Source organism: Pholcus phalangioides, unplaced genomic scaffold, assembly GCF_987345545.1.
Source record: "Pholcus phalangioides strain wild (caught in Gottingen) unplaced genomic scaffold, Ppha-v1.0 ptg000009l_1, whole genome shotgun sequence".
Taxonomy (NCBI): domain Eukaryota; kingdom Metazoa; phylum Arthropoda; class Arachnida; order Araneae; family Pholcidae; genus Pholcus; species Pholcus phalangioides.
Genome location: NW_028301602.1, coordinates 52132742 through 52148588, shown reverse-complemented (window position 1 = coordinate 52148588; position 15847 = coordinate 52132742). Strand labels below are relative to the sequence as shown.

The 15847-nt window shown below is 34.7% G+C and overlaps 1 protein-coding gene and 1 long non-coding RNA gene across 3 annotated transcripts in view; one reads left to right on the top strand and one right to left on the bottom strand.

Moving 5' to 3' along the window:
* Window positions 1–15847, top strand: part of LOC149083282 (neuroligin-3-like) — a 335669-nt gene that overhangs the window by 121824 nt on the left and 197998 nt on the right. The window lies entirely within an intron of this gene.
* LOC149083283 (uncharacterized) lies at window positions 927–9788 on the bottom strand. Its single transcript, XR_016193308.1, has 3 exons — window positions 9462–9788; window positions 8248–8452; window positions 927–1118 (listed from the first exon to the last, which is right to left on the bottom strand). It is a non-coding gene; the product is annotated as an uncharacterized LOC149083283 (long non-coding RNA).

The window sequence follows — 15847 nt, the reverse complement described above, 5'->3', positions numbered from 1 at the left end:
TCGTTTAAATTACCGACATTTTTCGAAGATCGTTGGGAAAAAATGGGACCTGTAAAAACTCCTGCTAAAATATTCATAGTTTTGTCATCTAGCCACTATGCAGTCTATCGAGAAGAAATATAAGTAGAAAGTGAAAGCCCATTCACGCGCTGTTCCGAACAGATGCTCAGAGTGTACCACGTGACTTATATCAGCAAAGCTGCCATGTTTGGCGGTTATCTTACGCGCTTCGTAATTTGGCGAGTTCATAATCGCACACTGTCAGACATTTTGCCCGCTGAGCTTTTTGTCGTGGTATGCAGAGTACCTTCAGAAAATGGATGAAAACTATGAAAGACGATTAATTCTAGAATGAAAAATAATTTCGGAATTGAAAAGTATTTGATTTAATGAAAAAATTCTAGAACAAATTGATGAAAATTCAGAATGTCTGAAAGAAATAATTTTAAGTTTACTGGTTTTTAAAATAATTTTTCAGAAGTTAAAATCATATCCTAATTTACAATAATGTTTTTGTCCTGAAAATATTTTTTCCTTTTTTTTTTGTTACATATGAGATTTCCCCCAATCACAATGTTAAATTATTTTAAGTATATACTGTTAATTAGTTTGTATTGGTTAAAAAGTTGAATGAAAAGTTAAATTAAAACCTTCACAGATTGTTGACAAAGATTAAGTTACATTAAGTAAACTTTGAATACTTATGAAACATAAAACCTCAAGAGTGATATAATAAAGCAAACACAGTGTAGAACACTTTATTAGATATTGTGTGTGTGTGTGTGTGTGTGGCACCAACTTTTATTTCACAAATAATCATCCATTCAAAATTCAACTCAAAAATTTTCAAAAGTCAAACATCAAATTGTTTATTCAATAGTTTTGATGATATATGATGCAAATAACTGATGTATAAACATGATGTAAATAAGATGTAAATAAATATGATGTATAAACATGTTGCTGCAAATAAACATGCATTTTTTGAATGTCTTCCTCGTGAAATAATAAGTCTTGCTTGAATAAAACTAACATTAAGGCAAAGGCTCCAAACTCTTGTGGATATTTTTCCATTTTTGAGCTTTCGTAAGTTCTGCTGCTGGACCAGGCAATGAAAACTATAAGAAAGGTGAAAACGACTATCAGAAAAATCAAGTACCTAATAAAGGAGCAGTTTATTTTCAACAACAAGCGGATGTTTATTTTCAACATTTCAGAAATTGGTTCTGAAAATTTTTATATGGCACTGAACTATGTGTATACAACATATACAGTTGTATGTTGTGTACAATCAAATAGCAAAATGCCACAAGTCAATTTTCCCAAAAAATTGATTTGTTCGCATTCTGGACTCTCGTTCATCAAAATTTTGGCAGGTGACAAAATTTTGTCTATCTTTCAGTTTATGAGGAACCAGCAAAGGCAAATTGCAATAAGTTAAAAAGCCACAGTATCACATTTTTACAAAATATTGTTTAAAAATTTGCCCTCATGAAATTTTGAAAAAGTGATATTTTGCCATCTGAGCACAGAAAAGAGAATATTGAAAAAAATTTAACGTGGACATACATAAAATATAAATGATAAACAAAAAAATTAATTGCACATATACCTTCAATACTTCTATAAATTTCTATAGTGATTTCAGCAATTTTTAATTGCCTCTCTTTTCATTCATATTTGCAGTCTTGCACGAATAATTACCATGTTTTACAAAGTCGGTAAAAATAATATTCAGGAAAAAAATTTTACGTACAAACTTTTGAGATTTGTTTTTCTTTCCATTTCATTAAGCTAATAATTATTTTTTTGTTTCAAATCTAAAACTTTACTTCTTTGACATTTTCAAGAAAAGTCTACACACAATCAAGATGTGTTCTGGCATTTGTGCATTACTCACAACTGAGCTAAAAACTACTGACATGACCATACATGTAACAAGAGATTTGCAAGCACTGTTGACAAAGTTGATTGTCATTGGTTAGTTTATTTACAAAACTAGAGAAGGAAAGTAGGAAATAAAAAAAATGTGTCTTAAATATATGCCGTACCTAAATTCTTCACTCTGATAATGAATTTAATTAATTTCAAACCAAAAACTTCGGCTTAAAGGAAGAAAAGTTCAACTCAAGCAGATATTTGAGTCATATAGTCTATATAAAATAACTTCATGAAAAATGCAACCATACCTCTAACATATTAGAAGCAGCATCAGAGAATGACGACATTTTCCTCATGATTTCCAGCATTTCTTGAAGAGAACTGACTTTTATCTCAACTGACTTTCTTTTTGTTCTGCCCAATATTGTAATTTAGCTATTATTAACTTATCCTGTGGTTAGCTATTTTCAAAGCTTTAGTAGCTTATGGGCAGGGGACTTCATACCATCAGAACCAGTGGCGTAGCCAGGGGGGGGGAGCAGAGGGAGCGATTGCTCCCCCAATTGAAATTTTGCCTACATTGGCGCCTATTTTTCTAAATGACTTTTGATCTTTAAAAAAACTTGAAAAATATTTACTTTTTCATTTTCTACCTTCATTGACTAAAATGAGTAAGGGGTAAATCAACCTTTATATTTGCGCCTCTTGCAGTTTCACAATGATTGGGTTTGTACTAACCCTTAAGAGAAGAAGGAAAAAAAGAAAGTGGAGGTTTTCATTACCATTTTTGATAATTGCTCTCAAGCTCATCATCTGGAAGCATGTTCAGATCTCAGCCTCTGTTCCCCACCTTTATTAAAGGGCAGAATCTTGCCCGCTTCTAGCTCTTTTTTATCTTGCTATTGGTCGTTCTCGGTAGAGCTCCTAGAAATACCTTTCATAGGTATGCAGGGTATGGCATTCACGAAATGCTCATTCTGTTCTGAAGAGCCACCAAGAGCATTGACTAAGGTGCTTTTTGAAGAAATTAGGTTTGGGAACCTATTGTAGACAGACCACTGAACCTATAAAGTAATGGCTAGGATTCAAGCTGCAAGAAGTATCACCTTTTTTTTGGGCGCCTTAGGTAGAGCTTGAGCTCCTAGAAATACCACTTTATGTATGGGGGACTTAGATTCATAACGCCTAAAAGTGCCACGTCATCTGCAGGTGCCCTGGCAAGAGCTACTAGCTTGTATATAGGGCAGCGTCAAAGACTAAGAAAAGGTGGAAAACAGCTATTAGCTTTCGAGCCCTAAAAAAACCCAAGATTTTGGGGCACAAAAGGGGGTTCTGGAAGAGTTTTTCATAAAGGTGGGTAAATAAAAACCTATAATTTTAGGTCAACAGCGCTCTGATACGTGGAGAATGAAATTATAGTTTTCTATATTTGTATGATAATATATTATATATGGTGTTAATATATTGTACTATATTATATACGGTGATAATGCATAATTTTATATTAAAATGTGACTTCTTTAGAAACATTGTCTTTTTTCATGGCGTAGTTTCTCTTTCCTATGAATTACTTTATTTATTTCATCATTATGCATATAAAACAGTGTGCCGAATCGGAGATTATTTCCTGGAAAAGTTATAGCCGGTGTGTTTGTTAACTCATGACATGTATATATATCCCCTCCAATTAATCCCAGTATTTCTTAAATTTTTGGCACCCATGCCCCCCCCCCGACTTCATCATTTATCCGTGACTTCCCAGAATACCCTGACGCAGGGGTTTCTCGAACTTTTTCCACCCTTTTCCCAAACCCGTTGCCCCCCCGGCTTTTGAAAATACACTAAAAATGGTATATATATATATACACACACACACACACACACACACTGAAGAGCCAAAAAAACTGGTAACCTGCCTAATATCGTGTAGCCCGCAGAAGTGCCGCAACACGACGTGGCATGGACTCAACTTATGTCTGAAGTGGTGCTGGAGGTAATTGACACCATGAATCCTGCAGGGCTGTCCATAAATCCGTAGGAGTAAGAGGGGGTGGAGATCTCTTCTGAACAGCACGTTGCAAGGCATCCCAGATATGTTCAATAACGTTCATGTCTGGGGATTTAGGTGGCCAGCGGAAGTGTCTAAAGTCAGAAGAGTGTTCCTGGAGCCACTTTGTAACAATTCTGGACGTGTGGGGTGTCACATTGTCCTGCTGAAATTGTCCAAGTCCGTCGGAATGCACAATGGGCATGAATGGGTGCAGGTGATCAGACAGGATGCTTACGTACCTGTCACCTGTCAGAGTCGTATCTAGACGTATCAGGGGTCCTATATCACGCCAACTGCACACACACCCTATACCATCACAGAGCCTCCACCAGCTTGAGCAGTCCCCTGTTGACATGTAGGGTTCATGGATTCATGAGGTTGTCTTCATACCCGTACACGTTCATCAGCTTGAAGCAATTGGAACCAAGACTTGTCAGACCAGGCAACGTGTTTCCAGTCCTCAACAGTCCAATGTCGGTGTTGTTGGGCCCAGGCGAGGCGTAAAGCTTTGTGTCGTGCAGTCATCAAGGGTACACGAGTGGGCCTTCGGCTCCGAAAGCCTATATCGATGATGTTTCGTTAAATGGTTCGCACGCTGACACTTGTTGATGGCCCAGCATTGAAATCTGCAGCAATTTGCGGAAGGGTTGTCACGTCTGTCACGTTTAATGATTCTCGTCAGTCGTTGTTGGTCCCGTTCTTGCATGATCTTTTTCCGGCCGCAGCGATGTTGTAGATTTAATTTTTTACCGGATTCCCGATATTCACGGTACACTCGTGTAATGGTCGTACGTGAAAATCCAAATTTCATCGCTACCTCTGAGATGCTATGTCCCATCTCTCGTGCGCCGAGTATAACACCACGTTCAAACTCACTTAAATCTCGATAACCTACCGTTGTAGCAACAGTAACCGATCTAACAACTATGCCAGACACTTGTTGTGTTATATAGGCGTTGCCGACTGCAGCGCCGTACTCTAATTGGTTCCATATCTCTTTATTTGCATACGCATGCCTGTACCAGTTTTTTTTGGCTCTTCAGTTTATGTACATACATTAAGTACACGTGCTTTGCCCCCCCCGGGAAAAGTTGAAATGACGGCCTTTCCCCTAGTCGATACTTATCCGCAAGCTCCGCCTGCTCTCTAAAGCTGTTTAACAAAAAATATTTTCAAAAAACCTTTGACAGGGTCACCACTCCATGTTGCCCCTGACGAAGATTAAAGGTGCACCAGGGTGTCGCGGTGCACAGTTTGAGAACCTCCTGGTCTAATGTAAAAAGAAAACTCACTGCAAAGAACTGAATAAGCACGCATGAATACACCAACGAGTTGAGACGTCCCTCAAACAAGGGTGGCGATGAGCCACGAGCACACACACTTTGAGAATCCGTTGAATATTTCCGAAATTATAATAATAAAAATGCACTATATATACTCATCGCTTTTTAAACTGGAATTCCGGGCGTTATTTTTTTCTTTATTTCCCCCAACACCACATTGGTGGTCTACGCAGAGCCATCTTACGAGCATCAAAGGGACTTTTTAAAGGCCATCTACCTGTTCAGAAATGTCTGCCTAACATTTCACTCATCCAGTTAAAAAAAAATTCTGAAAATTTTAACTTGATTTCATCTTCATGAAGTCCCTTTTGCACTTGAGGCACCTGGACCGCGCCTGGAATTGTCCATATATTATAAGGAAAGTTTTTAAAAGTAACTGAAGATACATATACGTAATACGTATACTATTTCAGAAAAACAAAAAGTGTCCAAGAAATGTTGTATACTCTTGAGAGATTATCTAGTGTTTTTCAATTAGCACTTATTTGAGGGCTTACAATACTTTCTAATATGAACTGTATTGCCAACTATGTATTGCCACACAGCACTTACCCGAATGCCCTCTGGTCAAATTACGAGGGGAAAAATCCAAGAACTTATTAGTCCAGAGGGTTCTCAAACTGTGCGTCACGAACCTTTGTCTGGGGCACAGCGGAGCATCCTGAAGGTTTTTCAAAGAGATTCTTTGTTAAACTGCTCTGGGGAGCCGCGGGCAAGCATTGATTAGAGTAACGGGTAACCCCTGCGCTAGTCTGTACCATTCATCACTCATATATTTTCATTCTTCTCTGATTTGTTATAAAACACATCGCATGAATTTATTTCACTAGAAATAAATATACATATACTATGCGCAATGCCTTTTTAAGTTTTTCAACTTCGAGCTAAACTTCCGTTTAAATAGTTTCTCCAAAGGAAGCCGGTAGATAATAAAACATAAAAAATATTTCAATTGATCCATACACACGCCACTTTCACTTCGATTTGGAAGATGAGCAGTGACATCACAAACACGAATCAGAGATATTTAAATAGATTACGAACACATACAACACTTTCTGGTGCACACTAATTTGTTTGAAGCAGTGGTTCCTAAACCTTTTTGGATTCAGGACACCCTCTGCTTGTGCGTATGCAATCTAGTAGTATGCAATCTAGTAACCAGGGCCGCAACTATGGGCGGGGCAGGAGACCCGAGGGGGCACAAATTTCATTCTGAAACCTCTCCTTCAACATTACAAGGGGGTGTCAAAATGTGCTTTTGCCCCGGGTGACCAAGCATCTAGTTGCGGCCCTGGTGATAACCACTGCAATCGTGTGGGCATCATGATGGATTCATCCCGGTTTGAACCTCACTAGTGACACAGTGGCGTTTGACTGAAGCGAGTCTTTTTTTTTTCTTCTATGTCTAGGTACGAATGCTAACCGATCTTTCGTTTGTAAAGCCTTCCCGCAGAGAGCAGGCAGGCTTTCACCGTGGTATTTGCATAACGAAACTTCAGGCATCTGCCAGTTTTACTTCTAATATGGAAGGCAGATAGCAAAACTTCTCGAACTGAAACCATGCATAACTATGGCATCATATATACGTTATGGGCACACATAATGTAAGAAAGAACTTGCCTGCATTCATTAATTTGTTAGAGAAATTCCATAAGAGAAATGTCTTGGAAGTATATGCACGATTGAGTAAAAGTAAGCGTACATGTGATACGTGCTTAGATAAGAGTGTAACGTCATAAAAGCGATTAAATGGAAGCATGAAGATTTCTCTGTACTTTCATATCTTGGAATAATTTTAGAGAGAAAAAAAAAAAATTTTATTTTTTTTTCTCTTTTTATTTTATTGTCCTTATCATTTCTTATATTTTAATCTAAATTTTTTCCAACTACCTTTTAGGGTGACTTCCCAGTTGTTTTTGATGTTTGCATATAAGTACATAAAACATAACATGAAATTTAAAATTCAAGGAAACAGTTATTTTCCGGATATTATGCTGAGGTGAGCTTGGAAAGAAAAGTCATCACGTCTCTGCCGGGACTCGAACCCAGGCCTCTTGCATACCGGGCAAGCATGCTGTTTCCTGCAACTGTTTCCTTGATATCTCCGGCTGAGAAAGAAGCCATCTATATCTCTCTAAATTTAAAATTGATTAAAAAATTAAAATACATTAACCAATTGAAAGGTAATTAATTTAATTATGAAAAATAACATCAACTGAAAACAAAATAGATATGATTTTTAGTAAATTGGGAATTTCAAGTTCTTCCCCCCCCCCCCCAATGCATAATTTCAAGTTTGCGCCTTAAGCACGAACAAAAAAATTGCACCTTTCACAATTTCGCTTCCCCACGGACCAAAACCTGGCTACGCCACTGATCAGAACCAAAATCTCCAAGGTAGTATTTCTTTTTTTTTTTGACAACTGCAAAATATGTAAACAATAAAATTACTGACAAGCATCGGTTTCACGTCAATCAACATGAAAGCATAAAACAAAGTTTTGTGTTAAGAGAAAAATGTCCAGTTTTTGCATCTGCATTTTGAGATATTTTTCTTATGACAGACTAGAATAAAATTCAAGATATACAGAAGACTGGATGTTGTGAAGATATTTATTATTTGAGATGTTAATTTTTTTTTTTTTTTTTAAAGGAAGGAAAAAACTCATCTCTGCCTCTACCGGAGTCGAACCCGGGTCCCTCGATTGCCGGACGAGTGCTCTGACCACTAAGCTACAGAGGAGATAGAGATTTTCCTTCGCTAGAGCGTATATATTTTTTTCCTTCCTTAAAAAAAAAAAAAAAAAAAAAAAATTAACATCTATAATAATAAATATCTTCACAACATCCAGTCTTCTGTATATCTTGTATTAACAAGTGGAGAGCGACATTCATGTCATAGAATAAAATTCATCTATGAAAAAATAGTTTAAGCTGGATTACAACAGAAAACTAAATGTGTTTTGTTACCTGCATTACTCGTACTAGGCACACTGAATTTTCATCACTTTTCCGCTTCTTTGATGACTTTCCAACAAGCTTTTTTTAGCCATGAACTTCTCCCGATCAAAACTGTCTTCTGTAAAATGCTTAGAGCAAATGTTGGAGTAATCAGAGGCCTTCTCTCCAAAGATAGATTTCCCAAAGCTGCCTTCTTTCATGATCTTTAGGAAAACTTAAAAATAAAAAATATTTGTGTCAGTTCAAGGCAAAAAAAAAAAAACGAAACTATTGGAATACAAATCCAAATAAATGTTAAAATTGTTATAATTATTAACAAATTATGTTTTATGAGCAATATTTTTTTTTTGTCCTCCAGCTACTACTTTGAAAATTGCTTTACTGTGGCCTCTGAATCCATATTTTTTATAAACCCATTTTTGACTGATTTGGATATGTTTAAAAATTTTTTCAAGTAATTTTCATACAAATTTTTGCAAGAAGTTCATCATTTCAACTACTTCCGTGGCAGGGGTGAAGAACATATACCCAATATATGTATATATTTAGCCTTGTTTCTCCATTTCTCTATTGTACTTTATTATTGTACTTTTATTATTTATTTACTTTTTTATTTATACTTTTTTTAACTTTTTATTTATTTTCACTTACTGTTACTTTTTAAATTTTTGTAAAAGCTGGGGGTGGGGAAATCACCCTCTCCAAGAAATCATTTTAGGAAATAGAAAAGTACGATGAAAAGGTCATACTATTTCAAAAAAAAGTACAAAGAAATTCACTTTGATTTTTTCAAAAATCAAAATTCATATAATTTTTGAAATTTTTTTGAAACTGCTCAGGTATGTTAAGTAACCAGTAATCATGTGCAAAATTTGTGTGTAATTTGGTTAAAAATCGGTAGATCTGTCAAAAATGGGTTGAAAAAACGCATCCCAGCTGCAGTAGTTGGCGAAAAATTTGGTCGCCAAGAAGAACATCAACATAATTGTGGAACATGGTGACAAATAGATCAAAATTTAATTAATTTTTTATTCAAAAGTGCAGAAATATTTATAACCATTTAGTTGTTAAACTGAATTTCAATATTTATCTAAAAATTAGCAAGAATGTGCACCTTATTTAACGAAAAAACGCAAATGTTTTAATGAATGCACTTTTGTATGGCAAACTCTAATGACTGATATATATTTGAAAAAATTAAAAGAAAGAACAATTTTACGTACCTGTGAAACGTTATTCATCCCCCTTCCACTCCCTTCTCATCACAAGCGTGAGCACAGCACATTAGCACCATTATTTACAAAAATAATGTGCCAGAGCAGACGACGCTTTCAAGAGTCTATGGTAAACACATAGAAAATGGCCACGGGAGGGGGGAAAATCGTTTATAAGTCATGTGACCTTTACTGTCTGCACCCGAAAAATAGGGTTTCCCTCACTCTACTTTATTTCTCCTCTAAGATGCGGTCGTGTGGTTATCGGCGGCGGTTCCCGATTGTGACAATTTCACATTGCGAAAATCCGGATTTGGTGAGAGGCGGCTTGAGGAAAAAAATTTCTAGCCATTCGGAATCTATTTTTGGCGCTACTGACAGCGTTTTTTTTGGTCAACAAAGCTTTTTTCACCCTTTCAACTCCATTTGGCACCCCTCCTAGGGCGGCGCCCAATATGGGCGCACGGTCCGCCACTGCATTGGTAGGGGAGGGGCAAAAGAAGGAAACAATAGTCAAAGGAAGGAGTTTGTACTAGGAGCATGTGCTCATTTTACATAACTTCTGTGATACAGGGTGATCAGCGAATAAGCCCTTATTTCAAAATTAAATATCTCTACAACAAAGATCAATAGAATTATGCGGTAAACGGTACGTTTATGAGCAAAACTGTAAGAATGTTGTACAGAAATTTCGAAAATTTAGTTGTTTTTTTTAATTTTTTAAAATTAAAGAAAAACAAAACAACTGGAGATTTTGGGGTTCCGAAAATCCTCATTTGTGTGAAGAGAAACCATTGCATTTGCCAAAAGTTACTGCATGGGTTGCGGTATGTGCCATGTGTGCTGACAAATTGTTCCAAAATTGTAACGTAACGTTCAGTAGTAATCGTTTCTCGCACGAAGAAGGGGCCGATAATGCCTCTGGCGCATACCGCAGCCCTCATGCAGTAACTTTAGGCGAATGCAGTGGTTTCTCTTCACACAAATGTGGATTTTCGGAACCCCAAAATCTCCAGTTTTTTTTTTTTAATTTTAAAAAATTTTTAAAAAAATTACATTTTTGAAATTTCTGTACAACATTCTTATAGTTTTGCTAATAAACGTACCGTTTACCGTATAATTCTATTGATCTTTGTTGTAGAGATATTTAATTTTGAAATAAGGGCTTATTCGCTGATCACCCTGTACCTTTTTTATATTAATGCCCTACCTTTCCAGAACATGAAACGTTTGCACCCTTTCTTGTTTTTTGCACTCCCTCTCGTGCATTGCTGGGATGGTACATTACTCCCTCACGTATTGCTGGAATGTTGTTTAACATTGTATCACCAACAGAACTATTGATTTTGTGTGATGAATGGGTTGCACTACAATGCAAATAATTACAAGAAGTGAAATCAGTTCAGAGAATACAGAGATATTGGGCAGACATATTCAAACTTTGTAACCTTGAAAGCAGCCCAAAGTTCAAAATTTTGCCAGTTTTGGTGAAGGCTTTTTTATCTTTAGCACATGGTAATGCAGACAGTGAAAGAGAGTTCATTGTTAACAAATAAATAAAAGTTCGTTTCGAACATTGAAAAATCTGTTCATCCAATACTTTAATGGAATAAGACATACAAAATCTTAAGTTCAAGGGCATGAAAAATTTGAAAAAAATTGTCATTTAGATGCTGAACTTCTGAAAGCGACTCGCGATTCATATTCTATTAACATGCTATTAGGTTGAGAAATTGTTTAAGTAAATAAGTAATTTTTTTTTTTTAAATATTTTTCTCGTTTTTTGCATTTTGCTTTTAAATTTGATAATTCCTTTAAATTCTGTGAGAAGCTAATTATTTTTTCACGGAAACCCTTATTATATTCTGCATGCACTTTTTTTGCTATATCAGGATGAGTAAGATTTTGGTATTCAAGCAGCAGAAATTCTTGTTGCCTACGATTTTAGTATGCATGTTGCTTAATTTGAAAAGAGTCTAATAATTTTTATTCGTCATTTCAGTAATGCATGTTTTAGTTGTGACAGATAAGATAATTCAGAAAAAATTTAAATTGATTTTAATTTGTGAAGGAGAGAAATTTATTTAGAATTATTTGTTTCAACCATTTTTGGCAAAACTTTTGGCATTTCACAGAAAAATTACTTCTTATATTGCAAATATAATTTATTATTAGTTCTGCTCCATTTTCGAAATTTCTGCTCCGAAATAGATGAGGGACGCTTGCACCCCTGAAATCATGTAATGCTATAATTAAGTTATTATTTTGCCATAACTGGCTATCATTTCAATTCTGCAAGTGAATTTCTCAGATGTTGGATGATGTCATTAATTTTACATTTTTAAGTATCTTTCCCCCTTTACCAAATAAAATTCCATTTCTTCAGGAATATTCTTGTCAGTTTTCAAGTCATTCTGACAATCGTTCTTTTTTTACAGTGTTTTGAAATCAGAACCTTAGTTATAATCACCCTGTGTATAGTAAATCTTTGCTAATTAATTTGCATTATTTATGCTTCATTAAATACATTATATTCACCTAATTTTTATTATAGTTTTTGCAAAATAGCTTCCTAATTAAGCATACTGAAAGTAACTGGGGAAAAAAACATCTTTATATTATATGATTAATAATAACATTAAAAGAATTTTTTCAAACACACAGTAATCCATTGAGTTAAGCAAAAAATAATTAAATTTTAAAAGTTGATTTTTATTAAAATTTAAGAAATTTTTATTGATTAATTAAATATGGGAATAGTGTTAATTACATAAATAAACATTATTTTAATTACTTACTAGAAGTTTTAATGATTTTTCAGAAATTTTATTGTTTTAATGTCAGTACTATTTAAAACAAAAACCGGTTTAAATAAAAAAAAACCTACTTTAAAGCAGAATTGGTAAAAACCAAAAAACCGGGGGTTTTTTTTTGTTTTTTTTACCAATTCTGCTTCAGGGCCACATTGGGTCTGCTGGTCAAGGGTTTACCATGTATGGCTTAAAGGGTGGGTCGCAATGAATTTTGTAAAGAGCAATTTTTAGTTCTTACCCTTCAAATAGTATTGAAATTAACAGAAATCGATTATGATAACATATAATGGTATATTCTTGCAAAATTTGAGGAAAAATTGAGGAAATTTGGGAAAAAACAGCATTTAATGTTGGTAAAATAGTTTCCCCGCATTTAATGCTGTTTTTTTTCCAACTTTCTTCTAAAATCTCAGTGAATATTGCACTTAGAAACATTGAATTTTTTGTTGGAGACAGGGAAACAACTTTCCGATTGGGTGTTGGGGCACGGGGTTTTCGCATAAAGAGTTAACATTTTTATTTTAATAATTATGTAACCCCTGGCAACATGAATCAAATATCTGAGTACTACACATTATTCTGGTTATTTTTCCAACTGGAAGTATGCTTCTAGGACCAGTGGTTCGCCAGTGAAATGCCATATGCCCGTTACATTTGCGCCCTGTATATTAAATATAGTATGAACTGTTAAGTGAAATATTGTGTTGGGTTTTAAGCCAACTCGCACGTTGCTTCATTCGCCTGCAAGAGAGCATTGTGAACCAAAAAGCCTCTTGAGGGTAGCTTGTCATCCAATGAAATAGCAGATTTTCACTGTATCGAAATTAGAGTGAAGAAACTGATAATTTTCTTATTTGAAAATCTGATTATTTTTATTTTCCGATAGGCTTGAAATCCTGATGATGAATCATTATTATGTTCACATGAACAGTTTCATCACTGCATACATGATTTCTCTTGATTGAATGGTTCAAACAAATATTCAAAAAATTTTCATTTATTTTAGTTCATTTTTTTAAATTCATAGTAGAGCTACAATATGAACCTATATCATAGCTGCGAAGTCTCCCGAATTTTAGCTTCATCGCTCAACCTCCCAAAAAGTTCTTAAATCTCCTGAATTTTTTTTATGAAAATTACAAAAATTCCTAATTGTTCCTAAAAATTCCCTACTTCATTTAAAAAACAACGAAAACAATCCCTAAGGAATTTCTTGTGGGACATGATGTCTTTTGCCTCTGTTTTTTTCCCCTTTCGAAATGATGTCACACGTCGCAAATGGGGAAATTCCTTTTTTAAAGAAGTTTTGCAAACCGTCTGATGGTAACAAGAAAGTTGTTTGTCTTATCGTGCAGGTAAATAGCTTGCTTCAATATCTCAATGAGATGGGAAGTGCTGCGTGTTTGGTTTTCAAAGGTAAATAGCTTAGCAGCCAATAGTCCTGGATACTAATTGAAGATGATAGTGACGCGCATGTGGTCAAAATTTCTTTTGTTGAAGTTACGTACGTGCGATGTAACAAAACATGAATACTGATAAACAAAAACATATTTAATCAATTTTAAAGATACTTATTCCCCGATGAATTTCCTTTGATCAAACGTTCCAGAAAAGGGCAGATATTTCCTTTTTGTACAAGTTGTGTTATGGACATAAACATCTGTCATGGTGGAAAGACTGACATCATCACTCATGTGAAATGGAAAAACATCAAGCAAGTGTCACAAAAAGTCAGTCTTCAAAAATTGATGTTTTTTTTCTTCATATTCTGATGATTTTGGGGTCATTTGACCAGAATGTTTACATCGTTTCTGATTTATTTATTTATTTTTTTAGATCACCATTTTGAAGCTTTGGCTTCCAATTTCCCTTGTTTTTTGCATAGGGATTTTATTCCCTATGCTTCAACTTTTATGTGTGGCAAATCCCTATTTTATTTGGAAAAATCCCTTTTGTATTTATTAGAGAGTGATTTTAGTATAAAATACGGGTCTGTGCGAAAATCTCCCTAATTTTCATATTCAAAAGTTGGCAGCTATGCTATATCTTTGATATATATATTATTGTTGAGAACGATGTGAAAGGTTGAACTTTTCAATTGTGATTCATTTGTGTGGCTACTCCCTCATTACTACTTTTATTCGCATGAAGAGAATACAATTAATAAAACTGCTTGCTACCACTTTTTGTGATTTTTGTCATTATAAGAATGAGTATTTTGAAAGCTACAACTGACATTTCTCAATGAAACCATAATCATTTACACAGAAAAAAAACTAATTTGGAAATACAGTCAAACCTTGTTAGTGCGTCACCCGGTTAACACATCACTCTGCTTACCGTTTCACTTTTTGGAAGTCCCAATTGTCCTCAGGCAGGAATTGGCACAGCTATGGCTTACTCCGTTTAACGAGTCACTCCGCCTACTAAGTCATATTTTTGCTCTCTCAAGAGTGACTCATTAACGAGGATTGACTGTAATATAATTTTCATCCAGTACAGTAACTTGATGACATTGTGCCGTCTTCAAGCGCAAAGTTCGAATTTGAATTGATTGAAAATAATTAATTATATTTTTTTACTGTATTCTATTATGTTTATTTTGCTTTTTCGTTAGTTTCATAAATTAAAAATTAATCAAATTAAATTCAAACAAACATATTTATACTTCAGACAATTTTTGAATAACTATCTTCTAATGGGAAAACGGGGGGGATGGGGGAGAAGGGGGGAGTAGAAAATTATTCTTGTTTGCAAGGGGGCCACAAGAATGAAAAATGGTTGAAAGGGGGACATGGCCCAAAAAGGTTGAGAACCACTGCTCTAGACCATGGTCATGGTTGGTGTGAAAGGCACGCAGTACCTGTCAATACACTAATTAAGCTCATTTATTTTCCCATAAAAATTTTCCTTTACCATAAAAAAAAATTATAAAAATATAAAATATAAAAATTTCCCATAAGCTCAGCGTCTATAAATTCACAGAGTTTTAAAGTGTATTTTCAACCAGAGCAGGGCTGATAGGACTTCATACCCAAAGTATAACATGTACCCTTTTTCTTGTTTGAATACAGCTTCAATTGGAAAACCATTGCATTATAAATGCTTTTAAATATACCATATCATAGTGCAAGAGTAAGAATAAGTTTGACATATACAAGCTAGCATTGCCAAATTAAATGACATTTTAGTCCTACAATTTAGTATTTTGGTCGCTAGATATATTTCAATGTTATGCACAATAAGAGTATCGTTTTAAGTATCAGTGGTTATCTAGATGATTTAATAATAACAGAAATCCACATTACATACATGATGTAATAAACTTTTTTAAACACTTATCTGTTGTAAAAAGAGGACAACAGACGGTTTATATCAATGCAAACATATATAAGCAGTTGAAGAAATTTGGTAAGGTCAAGAATCATCTTGAATCAAAGAATGGCAAATCGTTCCACAATTTTCCCTGTTCACAGTTTTCAATGTTCATGTTATGCTTTATTCAAATTTTATAAGAAAAAAAAACATATATGTTGTCTAAAAATAATTCTGTGGAGAGTAGAAAACTATTTTAGAATCATA